The 17,344-nt window shown below is 38.9% G+C and overlaps 1 long non-coding RNA gene across 1 annotated transcript in view; it reads right to left on the bottom strand.

Annotated features, from left to right (window-relative positions):
* Positions 1-1,195: 1,195 nt before the first annotated feature.
* Positions 1,196-17,344, bottom strand: part of LOC122820114 — a 146,074-nt gene continuing 129,925 nt past the window's right edge. The window contains exons 6-7 of the long non-coding RNA XR_006368732.1: positions 1,529-1,564; positions 1,196-1,450 (exon numbers count right to left, since the gene is read on the bottom strand). This is a non-coding gene — a long non-coding RNA (uncharacterized LOC122820114). The remainder of the gene's footprint in view (positions 1,451-1,528; positions 1,565-17,344) is intronic.

The following is a 17,344-nucleotide window of genomic DNA, read 5'->3' as shown; positions in this document are numbered from 1 at the left end:
AGTCAAGTGATCAAATGCTTACGGTACTTAATTTAGGCCTATTTGTTTCCTCCCACTTCAAACCTGACTGCACTTCCTTTGGTTGCACTTAATCCTTAAAGATATTTCTTAAAGGCTAAAGTTATAACCCATAAAACTCTTATATTATACTGTGAGCTTTTTATGTGGCCTGATTGTGTTTTTTTTATATAGTTTAAGTAACAGAAGGATCAAAAGTGTTCAGTGAACTTGTTCTAGCAATACTAGCTACAGTATCAGATGTGTAGGAATGCTGGAGCAATATTTACTTAAAGCAGAATATATTCATATACCATTGAAATGTAACAGTATGGTCAAATTACTTGTATTTGTATTATTTGTGTTAGTTATAAGTTTTTAGCCTTTCTCTTCACCTGGTGATGATGGGTGTGTAGAAGACAAAAGCAAATTTATAATTAATTGTTTCATTTTAAGTTAAGGCCTGAAGCTATATGCCACTCTTGAAAATTATTTAACACCCTACATTTACATTTTTACTTGGTAGGTGTGCCTGATTACAAAGTAAGGATTTTGCGCAAAATAGGTTTCAAAATAAAGAGACTAAATGTGACACATTAATTAATTTAACACTCTGAAAGTGACTATAGTTGCTGAACAGTTATATCACTTCTGCAAGAGCTTTCATTTCCCTAACTTCCTTTTCCATCTCCCTGGGGGCAAATTTGCAAAAGCGGGTCATCTCAGCCTTCCTTCCCTCCCAGTGGAAGAGCACTCTTATTCATCTATCATAAAGCTTGCCAGAGGATATCCCTAGCAATGTAAATTGGTTTTGTTCAAGCAGACCAGAGTTTAGAAAGAAAATGAAATGTATCTCATTGCAAGCTACTCTTCTTCTTCTTTTTTTTTTTTTTTTTTTTGCAATTTTACTCTGTTTGGTCCTTCTCTGGCCCCTTCTTCCTTATCTGTCTGCTGTTTTATCTGCTCTCCAAGGTCAGACAAGCTTGAGGCGATCAGCGGAGATAAAGACAGAATGCGAAGATGAGGATATTGGTGAGAAGGCATCAGCGGCATGGTCAAATGAGTTCTCTCTGGCTCTCCTAAGTCACATCCTAGCACCTTAAAAAAAAGTAAAAATAAATAAAATAGAAAACCTCTTAAAGGTCCAAATGACCTGATATGATGTTTCCAGACAGTGAGGAATGTCAAAGACAGACAAAGAACCAGAAAGCAGGTCTGTCGAAGAAAGCTAAATAAGGTGGGGGAGCTACAAACCAAGAGCAATTTGCCACATGATGCTCTGGAGAGAGACGGATACACCAGAGGAACAAACTCATCACTTTTGGTTCCTCGCCTTCTCCTTTTTTCCTCCGTACGGATCAGGCCGGCGCAAGCCTGAGGGTCGGATTCTTTCAATATCCTCTTTGTGTCCTGCGCTGGGATTTCAGATAAGACCGATTCACCTCTGCTGCACCTGTTGGATAAAAGATTGAGAGTGGCAACGTTTGATTAACTTTACTTTTAATCTGTAACTATAAGGCCCTTGTATTACCTCTTAGCCAACCGTGTTGGTCGAGTCGAGTTAAGCCTGGGAGGAAGCAGAAAGACAAAGAGAATAAGGAGCGAGGCGCCACAGAAAGAGCCAATAACACAAACACGCAAACACAAACATATTTCTTTTTCTTTCTCCACTAAGGGAACGGGAGCCCTGTTAAATAATTCAAATGGCTGTCCTAGGATGCCAATCAGAAATACTACAGCCATAAAAGCCGCGTCTATGCACAGCGCGGAGTGGAAGCCCCTGCAGCAAATGAAGGCATTATTCTTGCTATCCTCCGGAGGATGAAACCACACTAGTATTTCTTCTTTTTATGCATGTCGTCGATTTCTTTTTCTTTATTTATTCTCTGGATGCGGCGAGGGAGAGATGTTTAGGTTTTGAAGCAGGACATATCTGCAGGGGAAAAGCAACTGTCAGCCTACTTTATCCCCATTTGAATAGTGCCTCTCTGCTCGCTCCAAGGTGGAACACGCTCTGTTAGAAACTGGGTTAGAAGAAAAACCGCCACGGCAGACTTGCAACAACACCGTGAGTAAAAAGCACGACAAGCCTCTTCCCTGGAACCCATCCCTCCTCCTCCTCCTCCGCCTCCCCCCGCACCTCCCATCCCCAAACCCCACACGCACTGCATCTGACCGTTGCAAGTTATCCATGTTGTTAAGGGATGCATTATTAATTACAGATCCGGCCCGGGCTTTGCCTTGACTGTTCAGTTGTTTCTGTGTGAGGTCGTAAACCATTAAGGGTGTAGTAAACTATGCAAATAAAAATATCTGTGCAAATGTTAGTAAAAATGGGTGTGTGTGTGTGATTTTTTTTTTTACACCAGTGATTTTTGATTGACTTTTTTCAAAGCCAATTGTTGTTTTTGTTGCCAACACTGTGGCTTGGAAATAATCCTGGCGGGTCCATCAGGAGCTGTACAGTGTTGCTTTAACAGCTCTTCATTTAAACTCACACAAATGTACTTTGTCACCATAGGGGAAGTGAACATTCCCTTTACTTTGAATCTGTTTACTGTTATTGATATTTTGGAGTTGAACTGGGAAATAGAAAGTCGTGGAACATCAGAAAACATTCTTTTCTTCAAAGAAAAATTACCATAAAGGTTGGACACTGATTGCAAAGAATGACACACGCAAAAAAATATATATAAAATAAAATAAATAGTTAAAAACGGTTTGCCTTCCTCTGAAGATGCAATTACTTCTTGAATCCGTAAGTGTGCATGTTTTGTATGCACCATGGTGAAACACATGACTGTTGCTGGTCTGAATATCTAAGACTATCATGATTTTATTGGATATTGACAAGCTTCCTCCTGAAACAAAGGTGCATGGTTGATGTCGGCTTACAGGAAATCAGGGCTTGTATGGCAGAAACATAAGAGACATTATTGATGAGAAGCGTGACAGTGACACAGCAGACAAACAGAAACTGTTTAAACTAATTTATTGCATTAAATATTAGCATGCAAGTTTAATCTCCGCACGGACCATTAGTGAAATGAAACGCAGCTGCACAAAGTGTTGCATAACTAAACTAGAAAAAAAACAACAACAAAAAAAAACAACTCAGCCATGTTAATTTATATTTATTTTCCTGCTTTAAAGTTTCAAGATACAAGATTTAAACTCATTAAAGCTAACATCGCGTCTCAGTGGACGCCGCATATTATTGGCAGCCAGCACAACAGAAAAGTCAACAGACAGCGCAATGTTTTTCCAGACAGTATCTCTCATTTGCCGAGTTTGCTCATGCAGTTAGAGCGCTGTACTGTTAATCACAGAGAAAATGGAGGGAAGCAGGACAGATGGTGTAAAATGCCTCAACTGGAAGTTATTATTGTATACTGTCATCTATATGCAGATGAAACGAAATTACACCGTGGGCTGTATTGACTTGAGAAACCCTTGATTTTCTGTGGTGTTGCTTTTTGTTTCCTTCTTCAATGATTTTTTTTCTAGACACTCATTTATCACTTCAAACATAGAGTTCACTACAAATATGTTTATACCTGTTGGAGTTGTTTACATTTTGTCATGTTACCGTCACAATCTTCAACATAGCTTCTTGGAATTTTATGATCGGACAGACGTCACAAATGTGCCTAACTGTGAGGTGGAAGGGGAATAATACACTGTTAGCTGTATGTTTCACTGTTGCAAATCCAAAATTTGTGTTTAGTTACGTTGGATGGAAAATGTTTTTTTAACATCAAATTTGCATATTGTTTACTATGTTTTGTAATATATTTTATGAGCTAACTCCGCTGTCCATGTCTCCACATCTTTAAGTGCATATTTAAATGAATGATAGATAGGTCTTTTTAGTAGACAGGACCGATCTACTAATGCGTAGTAAACTAGTAGCTCTACTACGCCTGACTGCATTCAGAAGCAGTACAAGTGGGTTTTTTTGGAGTATCTTAGTCAATGGGGTTTATTACAATTGTGTGCCACACTTCTCAGACTGCTATTAGCTAAGAGATCCTAAGATTTTGTGTCATCTCCTTTTTGCCTCTTTGATTTGCTCTGTGCTGGTTTATCACATAAAACTCATAATAGTTTATGGTTGCAACACAGACAACCAGCCACAAACAAAACAAAATGCTAAGGGGCTTTTAGTAAAAATGTTTTCTCCTGCTTTAAAAGGGGAGATATTCTTTTACCTCCACTGAGGAAGATCCACAAAGCCCAGGAGCCCATCTTCAGACAGAGCTAATGGACAATTTAACCACCACTCTGCTCCGAAAAAAAAAAAAAAAAAAAAAAAAAGAAAGAAAAAAAATGGAACCATTCCCCTTTACCAACAAACCCACTCGCACTTATCTCTTTGGTTGCCTTGATATGCTGTCACTCTCTCTGCTCTCTGTGCTCGGGGAGCCTGCGCAGAGTTATGCATCTCCTGTGTGAGAGCATGTGCAAAAGGAGACAGCCAAGGTCATCGCTCATTGATAAGACCCCGGTGGAGCGCTCATGTTATCTCTCCTGCCTTGGGACTCCCCGCAGCAACATCCACAATTAACTATCTCACCATTAGTGTTTGCTCCAGCGATAAGCGTCCCCTCCAACCCAACTACTTACTTTAGCTGAGAAGGGCTGGGACAGAGAAGACTCCCCTCACCCACAAACACACTCACACACACAACCAAGAAAGTACCTTGTAAAAGTCTACCAAGTCAACTCACACTGTAGTAAACGTTAGCTAAAAGAAAAAATGAAAAAAAAAATGAAGCTGAAACATTTGTGCACTTGAATGTGTTAAAAACAGCATAATTCAAAATTGAAACCGAGGAAGACACAAGAAATGCATTTTACCTCGGGGACACCAAATGGGTGTTTTTTTTTTTGTTTTTGTTTTTTCTCTGGTCAATCCACACTTCAACAGTGGTACTGAGCTGGAAGCGGGTGGTTAGGCGTCTCAGGCACAGCACCCACACACGAAAGAGAAAGAGAAAAACAGAAGTGATGAACAGAACAGTGGCTACCTGTCAGGTAGTCGGTTAAGTTACCACAAGGAGTGGCTTTAAAAGGATGTTCCACATACCTGCCTTCCATTTAGGTATTTTTCCTTAATGTCACAATCTCAGTAATTGTCTGTCTGCTAGCTAATAAGGTGCTATAAGTCTCTTTTCTCTCTCATCCCTGCCATTTCCCTGGTCCTTCGTAACACCATTCCTTTTCCTAGAACATTGATTTCTTTAGGACCTCAGTATTCACTGTGTTTTCTGTTAGCAGACAACCCAAAAAGTAAGGTTTGTGTAGAACATGGTGACTGTTCTCTCTCTCTCTCTCTCTCTCTCGCTCTCCCTTTCTCTCTCTCTCTCTTATTGTACTTTCTTTCCTTAATCAGAGTAAAATGTCTCCTTTCTTTATTATTTCAAGACACGCACTGAGCCAATTATCTAATCATTACGGCAAAGCAGGTGGTGCACTAATACAAGATAATAACACACCTTGGGCATTCGGAGCCATCGCGCTGCTCAGGGCTTGCACTGCTCTGAACAAGCCTAATTGGGCTGTGGTACATGGGAAGATATGTGCGAGAGAGAAAATCATCATACTTAGGAGAAACTGGAAGAGTGGAACTTTTGTGCTTTTTTTTTTATCAAAGTAGCAAAAAGGACATAAGCTGTAATTCCATGCTCTGCATGAAAACATCTTACATTTTTGAGCATAAATGTTGAATTGACTTCAGACTGGGACTCAAACTCTACAAATGTCTCTTCTTGAACATTCTGACGAGAATTTAAAATCAGTTAAACTTATGTTACATGTACTTTGTCCTCTGTAAAACAATTTTTTTCAGTTGTTCTGTTAGTTAGTTGCTAATCCTCTTTTAATCCTAATAAGTAAACATATATCAGCATATCAGCATCCTCTAATGCTTGTTGGTTTTCAGTCCTATTCTCCCAAGTAACTTCGACATGGTATGTATTACCTTGCTTATATACTGGTGCACCCAAGGTTTATTCCCCAAGAAAAATTCAGTAAGTCGAGGTGGAAAAGCTTCAGAATCAATGTTTTTAAATCCTCCAACATTTACCAAAGCCTCCAAATGAGACTTAATTCTCTTCTTTCCATCTGTCCTATTTGTTTACTGTTATTTGCAGGCTTTAAAACTTTCTCTTCACTTGAATTAGAGCTCGATTACGTGTTTTAGAAAGTCTCCGTCCCTCCTTTTCACTAAAGCCTTCTTGATGTATGCTATAGAACTTCACTTAAATGAAATGCAAACGTAATTAAGCCCTTTGATTTTAAATGAAAATGTCTGTTGTGATTTAGGTGTAATTGATTGTGTTTCAGTCTTTGACCATACTGCCGGATAAAAAAAAAAAAAAAGCTTTTCACTCATTAGGCACTTGTTACTAAATTCCTAAACTGATTTGAACTTGAAACGGAATGGGAAGATTTTTCATATGAAGCAAAAGTTAATCCAGCCTTCCAAAACCAATTCCCTTTTGGGTGGTGTTGCAGTGTTGAATGTGTTGCATAAGTGCGGTGGAATCTGCATTTGAAATGCACTTATGTACTTATATTGTCGTCAATAAGATAAAGGATGAAAGACATAGACCTAAAGTCAGCGGAACAAGGCGGATGGCACTCTTCTGCGATAAATTTGGAGATGAACACTGCTTCAAAACTTTAATTGATTTCCTTTATGTCCTGACATTAAGCCAATAAGAATATCCATTTTGATGGGTACATTCCAGTGTTCCTTTGTTAGCAATTTGCAATAAAACTTTGACTTTGAATGAAGCGAGACTGGTGTATGCATCCATGATGGGAACTTGTGATTCAAAGGAATTGATAACAGAACTGAGAGGATGTACATAGAAAAAAAATATAAGAACTAAAACATAGTTTAAGAAGCTTATAAACTAGTTTGTGACCGGTACCTTGATTAACGGTGCTTTGTAGGGTCTTCGGGCCTGTTGAAGTTTTCCACATTTCCATAAGCGGTGCATCTGCTGAGCTCATTATATGAGCTACTTCTCAGCGCAGCAATGGTAAAAAATGTTGTTTAAAGCCTCAGTAGAGGAGAGATGTTGTGACGACTTCCTGAAGACAGGAGCAGGATCTTCTTAAAGAGACAGAGGCCCAATTTCAAGGAGTTAAATTACAATGTCAAATTTATTTTAAAACCCTGTAGGTTATGGTCCGATGACCATAACCTTTGGTGTAAGCTTTGGCTTACACCAAAGGAGAAATGCACATCATCACATAGTTCAATGTTAACTTTAGCCACATAGCTCAGGGTAACCTGAAGGTGCCAGCCAGAAAGCTTGGTGAGTCCAGTATACATCAACTTAACAGAACAATCTAACAATTTGAGATTTGGAACGGGCTAGCCAAGGTTTTGCATCTTGTTTTTGTTTTTCTTACAAGAGATGTTCTGAGAATCTGGGGAGGTTTGGCCAGTGAGTGTGGACAAATATTACTAAGTCAAAATGTATGTTTTTTTGGATTGCTGTCTTGAGAAGACAAAAAAAATTCTCCTGTTTATAATCTTTAGTAAAGGAGAATTTTTTTGTTATTGTTTTGCAATGAAATCATAGAAAAAGAGAAAAAAAGTCTGCATGTTATGAGAGAAACTCAGAATTATTCACAGATACACCAGTAGTTGCAGCTAAACATAGGCTGAGTAAACTGAGGTGGTTAAAAATAATAGGTGGTTTTCCTGTTTCGGTTCCTATGAATTGGGGGGGAAAATGAATTAATAGAAGTTTTCCCTTTCCAGTAGATCAAACATGAACCACCTGCAGGGAAGTCGATCTATAAATTACAGGCTTCTCACAGTTATTTTGCATTCTAAAGATCAGATGCCATAAATATAACATCTTTAAGATTTGATGGGGTATTTATACATAAAACTGTTAAAAAATGCTGTTTTATCTGATCAAAACAAACATAAAGCTGTTCCTAGCATCACTGTGCATTCATCCATCCATCCATCTTCTTCCGCTTATCCGGAGTCGAGTCGCCGGGGTAGCAGCTTCAGGGGGTAGCATCACTGTATTGACACAAATATTTGAGGCCAGTTGTGAATTCCCAGTGTAAATCACTGAGTTGATTTCACTGTATAACTTTAACCCATTAAGTAAACACATAACATAGCATATTATGCAGATTTCAATTAGACAGGCAGATTTAGTTTTTATACAACTTATTTGTGCTCACACTTCATCTCACCTATAACTGAACTCTTTCAGACGTCCTAAATGCAGATGTGCGCACTGGAAGCCAAAGGGAAGGACTGTAGCTTGAGGGCACATGTTTTCTTGCACAACCGTTTTGTAATTTTCTCTCTAGCCTCATAAAACTCAAATGTTTCTACCCTTTGGTACGTCATCTCATCTTCTTTGATCCAGGAACTGAACATAATTAATAACCGGATGATGCAAAAGTGAAAAGCAACGGACCCCTTTCAGACGGCATTTGGTTTATTGAGAAAAGATAAGCCTGGTTTAAACCAATTGTATGAAGCGTGTGATCAATGCCTTGCTCTGATTGTGAAGTGTTCGTCAGGAAGGCAGCCTGGGAGGAGAAACCGTCTCTCTGGACGCTGTTGTCTTGCAAATAGTTGCTCGCTATGCCTGAGCTGAAGGTAAACGTCTAAGCAGGTTCTGTCGAGAGTGACTGGAGACTTTACTTGCCCTTTTTCACTGACCCTTGACCTATACAAGTCCAGGAGGAAGGGAAGGCCATCAGTGAACTTTAGAAGTTTCTCATGCTGGTTCACTGAGATGCAGTTATTTGTGTGCCAGGAGAAGCGGAGTTTATTAAAAACATTACTTTTTTAAATTTTAATCGTACGTACATATATATGTATTGCATGGACACTATAATAAAACAAAATACATATTACAAATAATAATCTAATGACAAAAATAACCCCAAAACACACTGATTCTAGTATATGTATACTTTTTTACCCACTTAAGAAAGAGAATCTAATCCTGTCACTGATGTGCCTAAGAGTTAATGTGTCACCGGAAAATGAAGAGCAGGACATAATCAATAGCAACTATTGGAATCTGGTACTTTCAAACGCTGCTCATCCAAGGACCAGTGGTTTAGTTTTATTTTCCCCACGTTAGGCTAAGACTATAACAAATACTGAAGAAAAAAACAACAACTACATTGGACTTAATTGAGAAAACAGACCAGGGGCCACTATCAAGACAACATCAGATCAAGACCGAATAATTCAGCCTTGGCTCAGACTGAGTCCAGCTGCTGGGCTGCCTGTGCTGGAGGGTTTGGCTTTTCACCAGTGACATTTTCCTAAACAACTGCAAACTACTGTCGGACAGGATGTTGGAACATTTTTCAGTTCATTTAAAACTCTAATGTCCTTCTTTTAAAAGCCAAACTGAGGGTGCGTAACGGGCAAACCCAATTTGACAACCTCGCGTCCACCGTCGACACGGCAGCCGTCAACGACCCGACTGCGCGAACGTTCAAACCTAAACACTGAGAATTATGTGGCAAGTGTTGTGCATCAATCACATGGATTTTTCCAGAGCTCGTCATTCTATATAAAATCCTTAGTATAACAATGGTGTCAGTGGGTTTGGTGCGAAGAGCCTGTGTCAGTTCATTTAGACGCTCCCTCTGAGTCCTGCCAGCTATCGTTGCTCATAACCGCCATGTCAGTCAAAGGAAGAAAAAAAAAACAAAAAACACGGGCAGCAACACAGCATCATGCGCTTCGGAGGTGCTAATATAATGAAAGAAAGATGCAATGGCAGCCTGAGAGGGGGGCATTAAAAGCTGTTTCCATGAATACCAGACGTGTGACTCGTGCTCTATTGGAAGCAAACTACTTTTGACACTCATGGCTGTCAGTTTGCTTTCATGGTTTACCTATAGACACCAGCGCAACCTTGCTGTCAGGCATTGCTCGCCCCTGGTACCTTCAGCTGTCAGGTGTTGTTTCAAAATGAGCATGTGGGATTTGAGTTTTGATAACGGACTCTCGAACATCAGCTCGCGTCTATTGACACAGGACAACCGGAAACCTCTCAGAATAACAATAGCAAGAAAGTGAGCCTCTTGAAACTGAAAGCAATGCGCTTAAATCTGGGAGACCTTGTGGGGGTGGGGGCGGATGTGCATATTGCCATGTGACTGGCTGGGTTTTGTGTCATTTTGTTCAGTTCCAGTACGTCTTTCTTTTGTGTTTGTAGAACGGTCTCATAACTTGTTCTTGGAGTTTTGGGCATTTTTTTTTTAAATCTCCTTTTCTCCATTTTCACCACCTTTACAATTGCATCCATGCTTTTATCTACACCCCTTGGCTTGCAGGGCCGGTTGTTCTGTGGTGACACTTTGAAAAAAGTATTTCACTTTTCCACCTTTTATCATTGTACAACCACAATGTTCAATGTATTTTATCGACTTTCTATGTGACCAACACCAAACAGTGGATTTTTGTTAAACATTTTTTCCCCCAGCTATTTCATGGCACAATCAAAGAAATATGTTACTTTCAGTTGTCATAAGAATGCTGTATATATCAAATATGGCTAAAAATATTTTAGGCTGGACTGAATTCTTTCTTTAAATGAAAATAATTATGTTTTCAACCATTCTTCTCTGTCTGGACAAACAAAGAATACCATATATGAAGAGTGCATGAGAGAAATTCCTTCAGCTCCTTCTGAGTTGCTGTCAGGCTCTCCATAATGTTGCTGACCAGTTTCTGTCTTTCTATTGTTTGTTTGTTTTTTTCTTCTAATTATAGATGGCTGTTTTCACTGTTCAACAATACCTGCAGCACTATGGAGCTTATGTTTTCATCTACCGACAAATAACTTTGTATGACATCCTTTTAATCATGTGTTACGTCTCCAGGAGAAGTAATTATCAGAAAAATCAGTGTAAGATTGAACTTCCTTTCAGTTTAATCAGAGTCACCACAATTGATGTTGGTGGTAACCCACAGTAGTGCCTGCTTAAAATGGATCAAAAAGTGCATAAAGCAAATTTTATTGTTTATTAATCTCACCCAATACTTAACCCTATATCTCTCTAAGGAATGTAGTCTTGTGTAACGTAGCCATAATAACAATGGATGTTGGTCAAAGTTAATGTTTACAACACCCGGTCAGTTAATTTTTATCTCGTTTTGGGGAGCCGAAGCATATCCCAGCAGCCAGCAGGAAAAAGGCAGAGCATATTCTGGACAGGAAATATCTGAGACAGGCTTCCCCTAATTCACACAATGTCACTTGTGGAAATTTTAAATTTGCTAATGGCCACTCAATTCTACATAAATAATAAAACAGCCATAATTCTTGTACACTTATCAAGATACTGTAATTGTAAAAATATTGTGACCACGAGCTTCAAAGTGGCCAATATTCTGCAAAATTATTTTTGCTTACTTGCTTTATGTACAGCACTTTGCATGGTGAAGATGACTTAATACAATAAGAAGTGTCTCAGCAGTCATGAAAAACAAGACAAAATCCTTCAAAGTGAGCACAAAATGAGCCTGTTAAGGAGCCATGTGGGTGTTAAGTCCTCTCTCCATCATGCACCAAAGACACTGGAGCGAGGATAAAATTATGTGCCCACAAGGCTTGGGGTACTTAAGAAGGTGCACCGAGAGAAACCAAATCCCCTACCTTTATGGGGAGGTTGAGATTGCTTTGATGGCTCCCTGAAGTACCTTAGCTGAATCGTGTCAAGAGCAATTGCAACATAAGTGAACAAAAACAGTGACATTGTGACCTGTAATGTCCCCAACTGAATTTGGACATAAAGTAGTCTAATAGAGCGGAAGAAATGTGCCCTGTGGCCAATGTCCTTTATACACATTTCATTTAAGGGCTAATATCACCTTGTCCTTGCAGACTGTTGTTTTCTGGTGTCCTATGTGTTTTTGTTTTTTTTATTATTATTTTATTTCTGTGACCTATAAAAAAAAATCTTTTCAAATTGTTATGTGGTAAAGGACTTTTTTTCCTCAATAAAGATTGACCTTTTGCTCTTAATCTTCACAAAGACATTTTTTTTTCTTTTCATTGCCAAGTCATACTGTGTGAAATGCTCGTTATATTTTCAATATTTTTGTCATCGCATGGCAATTACATCCAACATCTTCAGGAAACAAAAGCTAAAACTAAGCATTATTCCGAGCTGAAAGGTAACAAAAAAGAAAGATGCTGGTTTCATAATTTCAAAGGAATCAATTTATCTTTAGGTGTTAACCCTGCTGTTATGTTTGTTTCTGAGCTACAGCAATAATGCTCGTGGCAAATATGTAAAATGAATACATTTTCAATTTATATGTAGAGTGCACCTATTAAGACAAGTAGAGAAAGTTTCATACAAAAAAGATACTTCCAACTTTAACAAAAAAAAACAACTTTAAAGTGGATCTGCAATGGAGCTTACAACATTTACCAGAACTCCAATGCAGGTTTTACATGCAGTTATGAATTCCCAACTGTTAGTCTTTTGAGTTGTACGCCTTTCTCCATCGAGGCGGTTTCCTTTTTATTGAGACAGTTATGACCGTGAAGTCTGGCAAAACTGGGTGAAACTACAGAGAAACAAAAATGGGCTCGACAACATCAGCACATTCTTCCGCTGTGCTGCTATCTCATATCAACCTTCCATCTTGTGATTCTGTTATTTTGTTTCTTTATGAAATAAACATATTGGGAGTGAGGGGGAGGAGAAGAAGAATATTCCAGGAGCAGACACAGATCTGATCATGCACGCGACGAAAACCAAAAGAAAGCGAAGCGGATTGGACAGCTGCGACAAAAACTGGAGATGTGTTGGCAAACTTTGAGGAGACAGACTCATTTATCTCCTTTTCTGAAGCAGGCGACCCAAACACTCTCAGTGATAAAGGTCACTGGATGAACTATCGGAGAAAGTATATTATTTGTTTATGTATCCATGCAGGGTTCTATTCCTAACCACGGTACCTTTGTTGCCTGTTTATGGGTCAAACTCTATGAATCAAAGGCTACCAGTGCTACAAAATCAATTTTAAAAAATGGTTTTATTTTATTTTTTTTACTGTTTGTAATGGTTCAGGTCTGACTGCATGACAGGTTACAGACAAAAAGAAAGAGCAAACTCTACATTTGTTAATAATTAATAAACATTTATTCTGCACCTCTGTCTCACAATAAGCTTTATTTATTTGCAAATGCAACAAAAGCGCATCCCTGAAGTCTGAATTTCAGCTTGAAAAGCTCAGTGCACATTTGGTGAAAATGTGTATGTTTTTTGCCTAAACTGACATTGTGTAACACTCACTCAGTTTCACACATACCACTTAGCAGTACTAATTAGCATATTCCTCAAGTGTTTGAATGCATATGAAGAGGAAAAGAAATATGTGTTATTGGCTTGTATTGCCACTAGTAGTTAACACCAGCTTACACTTGAGGTGACCTGCTGTGGTCACCTCAAGTGTGAAGCAATTCCTAGATCCAAATACAAAAATCCATTCCAAAAGAAATGCGGCATTATATTTAAGAAAATCATCACTTTATCAAAATTAAACATGACTATTCCAGGTTGGCTATTCACTAATTAAAAATAATCTACACACAATCCATTGGCTCAAACCGATATTGGCAGGTGAAACCATTCAACTACTGGGCAACTGTGTTTTTCTCTTAATGCCATTAGATAGGAAAATAACTCTCTCTTTTTAAATTACTTTTTTTAACTGAAGCATCCACAGTTTGGGTGAGGAACTGCCACACATTGACATAAATATTGCAGCAATGACCAAATAATATTAATTAATTTCAGATGGAATTTTGCAGACACCTTTCTGACCTCGGTATGCTGGTTGCTTCTAACTAAAAGTGTGATTTATTGGTGTGACCCGATTTCTGATACATTTCATTACTGATAAGGCCTCCAAAGTACCTTCTAGTCAGTTGATCCTTAAACATGTAAAGTAATAAAACAACAACATACCTCATCCTGATGCAGCAGACAATAGTGAATACCCGAACTTTGATCCCAACACACCTACACCATCTGAATCCCTCAAAAGAGGCGATTACTTCAAAGACATGATGGGGCTTCATGTTACACAAAGCCTTGTTAATCATCTCATATTTAGTTGAACATAAAATGCTTTTTTTTCCCAATATGGAGGCATAAATGGGAAGAACGTCTCAAATCCACATCGGCCAGAAAAAGCCTGAAGTGTGCATCTCTTCCAAAGACTGTTGAGTCTCCTTATTGGCTGCAAAACAGGGTCAATACAGGATGGCAGGCCTAAAGACATTGTCCCTGTGGGCTCAAATGCAATTCTCTCTGCACATTAATCCTTTAGGCTCTTGTTTTGATGTGGCTCATATTTTTGTGTTGGTTGGTCCAATGTCCTTGTTGAAACAGCCTTGGAGAAAAAAAGAGAGGGGTAAAAATAATAGTCGTCTGGTAAATAACTCGATCTACAATGTTCCACATACACATTTATGTCCTGTAAAGAAAGATTGCCCAAAACTCCAAGTTGCATGGCAGCTCATCAAAAGATGGACAGCTTGGGGGAGAAAAACCCCAAAGGAAGATAAAGACAAGCCAAGAGAATCAGACAAAGACGGAAGGCAAAAAGAGAGAGATGGGAGGTGGGGTGGGGGGGGGCGGGGGGGAGACACTGTACATGAAGCATCAGGCATGAAACATCGCTTCCCTCGTAAGATGATTATGTTGTTAAATGAGATATGGCAATAGTCTTGTAAGCACTTAATCCAAGGATCTCCAGCTGCCATGCAAATGTAACACATGTCAGCAGGATGACACAAAGCCGAGGAATGAGAGACCAAAATTCCGCTCATCCTCCATTTCACCCCCTCTTCCTCTTTCTTGGAGCCTCTGAATTATTTTTACTGGGGAGCCTCTGGTTGCCGAGGCGCACTGTACTAATTCAGCCTCCATTATCTGTGGGAGGTGTGGTAAAGTAACCGTTGCTCGCAAAATATTTTTTTTCCCTTGTATGAGCAAGATCTTAAAAAGCTTTTTTTTTCTTTCTTTTTTTTTTTTGTGGCTGCCTAAACTTGGGAAAAACTTGGATATTCAGAGCAACTTCTGAGAATCACTTTCAAGTTTCTTCACATTTTGCTGTGCTTTCATGCAGATCTCTGGGCATTCCCAGCTGGGATGTTAGGGGTGGGTGGACCGAATCTTGCTGGATATCCTCTTGGGGAACATTAAAATAAAATGTTTGACTCGGGCTTTTGGGATTCGTTTTGATGACATCATGACTGTGTGAGTGCAAATGAGCCCCACTCCAGGCCCATTAAATCAGATGGCGTGATCATCTTCTCTAATTTCCCATCAGTCGGACTAATTGTATTTGACTGTCGGCTCCAGAGAGAGCAGCGTAATTCTCTTGAATTGGTTAAAGTGATTGTGACGAGCCATAAAATAACTCCAGTGCGTTTTTGAATCTTTTTTATTATTATTATTAAAAGCCCTATTTACAGTGAATCACAAATGTATTCATATGACTTTTTTTTTCCTTTTCAACATTTTGCTACATTACAACAACAAGCTTCGGTTTGCATTATTGGGATTTTACATGCTTAAAATCCCCGAAAGTGCAACATAAAGCTTTGACCTTTGTCAAAACCTTCTTGCACATTTGGTCTTGGACTGACTGAAAAATCTTTTTGTCACTCTTCCATAAAGGCACATTTTATGACATGAAACTAAGTGCTTCCTGTCAAGAAATTCTCCCACTTCTTACAGGTACAACCTGCCTATTTGAATCACGTCTTCTTTTCTCGGCCTGTTATTTTAATGTTAGTGCCATGCCAAACACTGCATGTAAACCCTACTTTTAGATGACAACTTTAATTGTCTTTTTGGTGAGATGTTCAGAAATTTGGATACTATTTTGAGTTAATTTTATAATATCTACTGCATTATTTATCATCAAACTGAAGCGGGCCACACTTTCCACACACTTCTCAATGGAACACATTGAAGTTTTCCATTGTTTATCTAACAAAATTAAAACAACTGAAAGGTATGTGAATATGGGTGTAAGATGCTTTAAGTGCCTAGTCTACAAATGTAAACCAAATATTTAAAAATAAAAGGCAAATGACCACATTGTGCATTAAAATCAAGCTTGTCATATGTGACTTATCGGAAGCATTTATTCGTCAGCCGACTGTGGTACGCTTTTCCTGTGCAAAAAATCATGTCTCAAACTGCCCCTTTCTCTTTTCTTTTCCTTTTTCTTTCATCTCTTTTTTTTCCTCCCTAGTCCCTTCTGCGACTCTTGGAGCTTTGTGCTCATGTTTGAGTTCTTGCTGGCTGACAGGTTGTCACAGATAATAACTTTTAATTCCCTGTGTGGGACCAAAACTCACTTGCCTTGTAATTTCCTCATAATTTTATTCCCTTTTGAAGCCCTCCAATGTAGATTGGTGAGATGTCAGCTATAAGTGCAATAAGATGAGATCGTAATCTTCCGCATTAAGGCCGGACCGTGTCAAATTAATGAAAATAAGATAGCTCTGTTACACTTTTATGACTTAGATATTTCTACATCACCGGCGTGTGTGCAGTCTTGGAAATTGTGGTATATATTAGGAGTTTCCAATGTTTGTCACTCTGAGGGGCTTCAAGTTTATGACGAAGCCATCTGTAAAATAAAACGGGTGGCGTGGACTTGGGTGAGTCGTCTGATTTTACTCCAACCCCCTGATCCCCATTTGTCCCAGTGGTGATGTGTCTAAACGCACCACAGCAGCTCTGATGGACACTTTGCCTCGAGCTCCTGTTCACCCCTTCTACCCCTCAATGCCACTTTCTTCCCAATCCAGAATAATGAGCCTTTCAGAAATTCAGCTCAGGGATCCTGGCCCAGCAGTGTGCTTGGCAGTCTAGATTCCTTGCCTTTTCCTTTTGCTAAAGCTTCCACTTTTGGTTCAGAGCTTCCCAGTCACTGGAAATTTAAAGAGGCAGTATTACGCATTTTCCAGGCACATAGTGCCATTGTATAGCACAACTGAATAACTATGCTGTATATATCAAACAACACTTAAATAAAATTCGACTTTACATTTTAATGACTTGAAATTAGGTCTCTGTTTCTTTTAGAAGCTCCTGCTTTTTCTGGCACTACTCCAGTATTTCATCACAATAAAACTCCTCCATTAACATACAACACTCGTTTTCTGCACCCAGAAAGGCTGAAAAAGGATTTCTCAAACATGCATGAAAGAATGAAAGCTACACTTTAGGTATGTTTTCCATGAGGGAACAACACTATAACACAATGTACAGCTCAAAAATTTTAATT

The sequence above is a fragment of the Gambusia affinis genome, linkage group LG18, assembly GCF_019740435.1.
Source record: "Gambusia affinis linkage group LG18, SWU_Gaff_1.0, whole genome shotgun sequence".
In the NCBI taxonomy this organism is placed as follows: domain Eukaryota; kingdom Metazoa; phylum Chordata; class Actinopteri; order Cyprinodontiformes; family Poeciliidae; genus Gambusia; species Gambusia affinis.
Note: the sequence above shows the minus strand (reverse complement) of the source record. Positions and strands in the feature narration are given on the sequence as shown.